The 5,762-nt window shown below is 32.3% G+C and overlaps 1 pseudogene across 1 annotated transcript; it reads right to left on the bottom strand.

Annotated features, from left to right (window-relative positions):
- Window positions 1–324: 324 nt before the first annotated feature.
- On the bottom strand, window positions 325–5,035 carry LOC143550127 (putative prolyl 4-hydroxylase 7; annotated as a pseudogene). The gene is made up of 7 exons (XR_013138272.1): window positions 4,850–5,035; window positions 4,689–4,777; window positions 4,033–4,090; window positions 3,837–3,942; window positions 1,757–1,990; window positions 1,619–1,682; window positions 325–800 (listed from the first exon to the last, which is right to left on the bottom strand). The product of XR_013138272.1 is annotated as a putative prolyl 4-hydroxylase 7 (transcript).
- Between the last annotated feature and the right edge of the window lie 727 nt (window positions 5,036–5,762).

The following is a 5,762-nucleotide window of genomic DNA, read 5'->3' as shown; positions in this document are numbered from 1 at the left end:
TTATTAACCAAATCGAACCGGTTTTGACTTTTAAACCGGTTTGTGCACCTCTAGTTGATTCTTTAAACAATAAAAATAATATTGATAATACAATTATATCTCTAGTATAATAATAGTTATATTATAATATACAAAACAATAATTATAATATAATAATAATCCTAATATAATAATCATAATATATATATAATTGATTCCATTTCTTGAAGAAATGAAAAAAAAAAAACAACCTAAGAAACTTAAAAGATCATCGCTTCTAGCTTCTAATCCAGAAGCCGTTTGAAATGACCAAAATATCCTTTTGACAACACGAAACAAACAAGGTCAATATCGAAATATCTACTTTCCGCTATAAAAATGTTAACTTTATGTATCTTTTTTCCGCAACACTCGACTCAACTTACATCCGACTCCATTTACCCGAGCATTCATAACATAACGTGGTCATAAAAACAAATACACATAACAAACACTGTAAATATCGATACATGAAACCCGTGTCTACTAACAAACTTTGCAGCTTTTCCGACAATACCCGATACCTTCATCTGACCCGACCATGTAAACAGTATTCTTCGTGCATTCACCGGCAGCAGCCCATGTTGGGCAGTTTATATTTTCATCCTTGCATTCGTCACTTGTGTTAATCGGTTTGTCAAAGTTTCTGACATGAATCCATTTTGTTGCAGACCATTTCTCACCCTCGATGACGGGGCAGCTGCCATGTAAGCTTAATGCATCAGTTGTTGCGTTTGGGTGAAGGCTAAAGAACAACAATGCATCACCCTTCATAGGTTTGACTGCAAATTTTACAAGTCAAACGGTCAACTATTATATAAAAATCAAAGAAACCTTGTTCGTATTGTGTAGGGCTGTAAACAAACCAAACGAACACGAACAAGGCCTTATTCATGTTCGTGTCCGTTCATTAGGGAAATGAATGTGTTCACGAACGGCTCATGAACACAAACGAAATCGGTAGAGCCCACAGACTGAGACCGATGTATTCATCAATGTGAATAATGAAAATGCGAATAATGAAAGCCTGTAAACGAATTGAACGAACACGAACACTTAATCAAACAAATATTTATGTTCATGTCGTTATTTAAAAAATGAACATTTGTGTTCGTTTATGTTAGATTGTTTAAAATCTAAACGAGCATATATGAACAAATGTAAATGAACACAAACAAACATAAATGAAAACACTTAAATTAACAAATATAAAACCTTTAAGTAGATGACTCATCCAGATAATATTAAATTATTTTCTATTAATACATAAACGAACATAAACAAACAAACATAACGAACGTTCATTAACACAAATGAACTTACAGATCATCTCATGTTCGTTCATTTAAATAAACGAACACAAACAAAAAAAATTCATGTACATTCGTTTATTAAATAAAGGACCATAAACGAACTTCCCACCGAACAGTTCACCGAACGTTTGGTTCGTTTACAGGCCTAATTAATATTATTGTGTGACTGTTTATGTTACGAGAAATATCTCAATAATGAGTTTGTTCACAACAATTTCTAACTTTCTTTTTAAATCTAGTCGTTTGACCAAAAACTCGATTGAATAATAATAATAATAATAATATACCTGCATAACCTTTTTTAGCACATTCAGACCAATCTTCATCAGCTTTCGGTTGAGATTCTTTTATCTGCAACACATTGAAAACAGCCAAATTGTTAACTATCAAATTGGTTATAAATTACCTAAAAAAAGTATAACTACCTCAGACTCAGGAAACACGGTTTCACCGCCCTTTTGTACATTAGATAGATACATAAGTACAGTTGCAATCCTATGACCACCCAATTCTTGATTGGCCTTATCATGGAAATAATCCCAGTGTGGTTCGTATTTTTGACCATTTTCGTAATGCAATATTTGCATCGACTCTCCATTTTCAACGGGAAGAAACGTCCATGCAGAAATCCGTGATTCAATGCCAGCTATTACTTCATCCTTCAAAGATTTCATAAGTGCTTATAATCAGCATATTGTGTTTTAAAATCTTAAAAATCATAAAGACCGTATCTTTATAGTCGGATTACTATGTGGATATACAAAAGGACAATTACCAAGTGATGATATGAACGAATAATACTAAAAAATGAAATCTTTTTCACTAACTCACGTTAGTAGACTAATCGAGAACAAGATTTCATAAGTGCTCATTCGCAAATCGTATATTTTCAAATCTTGAAACCATTAAAAACCGAATCTTTATAGTCGGAATATACAAAAGGACAATTACCAAGTGTTAATATTAACTAATAATACTAAAAATGAAATCTTTTTCACTAACTCACGTTATTAGACTAATCGAGGACTAGATTTCATAAGTGTCCATCCGCAAATAATATTTTCAAATCTTGAAAACCATAAAAAACCGAATCTTTATAGTTGGATTATTATGTGGATATACAAAAGGACAATTACCAAGTGATGATATGAACGAATAATACTAAAAATGAAATCTTTTCCACTAACTCACGTTAGTAGACTAATCGAGAACAAGATTTCATAAGTGCTCATTCGCAAATCGTATATTTTCAAATCTTGAAAACCATTAAAAACCGAATCTTTATAGTCGGAATATACAAAAGGACAATTACCAAGTGTTAATATTAACTAATAATACTAAAATGAAATCTTTTTCACTAACTCACGTTATTAGACTAATCGAGGACTAGATTTCATAAGTGTCCATCCGCAAATAATATTTTCAAATCTTGGAAACCATAAAAAACCGAATCTTTATAGTTGGATTATTATGTGGATATACAAAAGGACAATTACCAAGTGTTAATATTAACTAATAATACTAAAAATGAAATCTTTTCCACTAACTCACGTTAGTAGACTAATCGAGAACAAGATTCATAAGTGCTCATTCGCAAATCGTATATTTTCAAATCTTGAAAACCATTAAAAACCGAATCTTTATAGTCGGAATATACAAAAGGACAATTACCAAGTGTTAATATAACTAATAATACTAAAAATGAAATCTTTTTCACTAACTCACGTTATTAGACTAATCGAGGACTAGATTTCATAAGTGTCCATCCGCAAATAATATTTTCAAATCTTGATAACCATAAAAAACCGAATCTTTATAGTTGGATTATTATGTGGATATACAAAAGGACAATTACCAAGTGTTAATATTAACTAATAATACTAAAAATGAAATCTTTTTTCACTAACTCACGTTAGTAGACTCATCGAGAACCAGATTTCATAAGTGCTCATTTCGCAAATCATGTATTTTCAAATCATGCAAACCATCGAAACAGAATCTTTATAGTTATATGGTAATATGGTTATACAAATCAATAATGGCCAAGTACTAATATTAACTAATAATATTAAACCATAAATCTTTATCACTAACTCACGTTATAACGCATTGTGAGCTCAAGTGTGTTTGGATGTGTTCAACAAAAACATATTACAATTTTTAATTACTAAGAGTTTTTGTTATCAAATATTCAAATTTAAAAATTATTGAAGTTAATATAAAATTACTCAATTATCACTAAACATCAAGCGCGCTATTATCTCATAATCTAATTCTAATTCTTCAGAATTTCAATACTCTTGCAATAAATAACATATTCATATTCACAACTACAACCTTAAAACCAAACAAATATCTCAATCATTGGTATAAACAAACAAGTTATAACAAACTTCTAGCTATAACCTAACATCGGTAGATTGCACGTAACAATAACAATAAGACCATCATGCCACATTGAAAGTAACATGTTTCTAAATAACAAAAACAAAGATTTTAGCTTACCTGAGCTTTGTTAAGAAACATGCCCGAGCTGGTTCGGACCTGCGCTTTCTATACTCTTACCAGATTCATTGTCAGCAACCATAGACTTCTCTAGTTTATCTTTTGACTAATCACAAATTAGTAAATTCAATAAATTGTTACCCTAAATAATAATAATAATAATAATAATAATAATAATAATAATCAATTTACACACCAGTTGAATAAGATGATCACACTCTGCATCAGTTAAAAAGTTTCTATACAAAAACGCCCTGCAAAAATCACAAATTTAATTAAATATATTATATTCATAAGAGTGCAAACGAGACGAGATGAGCCCGAGCTTGACTAGGCTCGAGCTCGGCTCGTTTCGATCTCTATTTTCAAAGCTGTTAGCATATTTTCAAGCTCGAGCTCGCTCGGGCTCAGCTCGTTAGACTATATGTTAAATTTAATTAAATATACTATACTCATAAGAGTGCAAACAAGACGAGATGAGCCCAAGCTTGACTTTCGATCTTTATTAGCAGATTTTCAAGCTCGAGCTCCGCTCAGGCTCAGCTTGTTAACTATTTGTTAATTAATTTTAATATTTCTGTATATTTTTCTACAATTTTATCTTATTATTATGTATAAAATAATGTAATATTATTTAGTTATTGTTTCATAACATTATATATTATATACTAATTAATAATTATTAAATGTATACATTAAAAATTATAAAAATAACAAGCTCGCTTAGGTTCGCGAGCCGACTCAAGCTCGATAAGTGAAGCTCGAGCTCTAACTCGTTTATTAAATGAGCTTACTTTTAGACTCGGGCTCGATTGCATCCTATAATAATATAATTTATGAATGAATTAAAACCTGGGATGCCAAGAAATCTGGGTGACCCGGGTAGGATCAATGGGTGCCCGTACGAATCACCATTCGGCAATCTAATCACTGACTCACGTCTGCAAAACAAAACCCACAAATTAAACGTCAAATTCGGGTCAAAAGAAACGATTTTTAGTGAAAAAGATTACATTTTTCGTGGGTTTGAAGACTGAATTGAGAAATTGGTGAAGAACAAGAGGAAATAAAGAAAACCCATGATGGATCTTTGATCAATTGCAAAACCCATTTGGGGAATTGAGTTAATTGTTAATCTTGATGTGGGTTTATGATTATGAGGGTATTTGGAATAGATGAAGATTTGAGATGATTGTGAATTTGTGATTGTGACGGTGTTTGAAAGTGGGAATTGGGTATTCATATTCAATATTCAAGAATGTGAAATGGGTCGGGTCGGTCGGGTCGGGTCGGGTCGGTCGGTCGGACTTGTCAAAGTGGGCGCCCACTGGATTTTGTGAGTTGAATAACATGAAATTGAATTCAGTGGATGGGTTTGGTGTATGGAGGAATAAAGGTAGCTTCTTGCTTTTTTAATTTACCATTTATTTATAACTAGTGTTACACATGACGTGTTGCGTCGGGACAGGTCGGTAAAACCCATGAGGTGGTAAAATCAAAGAGTTGTCGGTCCCCGGACATTGAGACGGTAAAGTCTACACGAATTCGGTCGGTTTTTATTATGGTTTCTCGAGGGCGACGCACAAGCCAAACTCTGAATCCAGCGTGGGCCCGATTAAGACGACATAGTCTGACCAGAGTGAGGCAAACGAGACTCTCCAATTTAGAGAGTGGGGTAGCCTAAACACAAAAAAGAAAATTTTCGTTTATATATAGAAAATTAGCAACCTACTTTACCCGATTTCGAATCTTTCTTACAGTTATTCTGCTCATATTTTAGAGCTAGCACATAAACCGAGAATTAAACTTGAGACCTCTTAGACAGGAACAACACATGAGTAACTAAACTTGCTCATCTCCGACTAATTTAACTAGATAATTGGCATATATTTTTTTCAAACTAGATATCTTGAATAAAGATTTACT

Source organism: Bidens hawaiensis, unplaced genomic scaffold, assembly GCF_021521415.1.
Source record: "Bidens hawaiensis isolate Kalapana, Puna unplaced genomic scaffold, B.hawaiensis_p1.1 tig00015926_1, whole genome shotgun sequence".
NCBI lineage: Eukaryota > Viridiplantae > Streptophyta > Magnoliopsida > Asterales > Asteraceae > Bidens > Bidens hawaiensis.
Note: the sequence above shows the minus strand (reverse complement) of the source record. Positions and strands in the feature narration are given on the sequence as shown.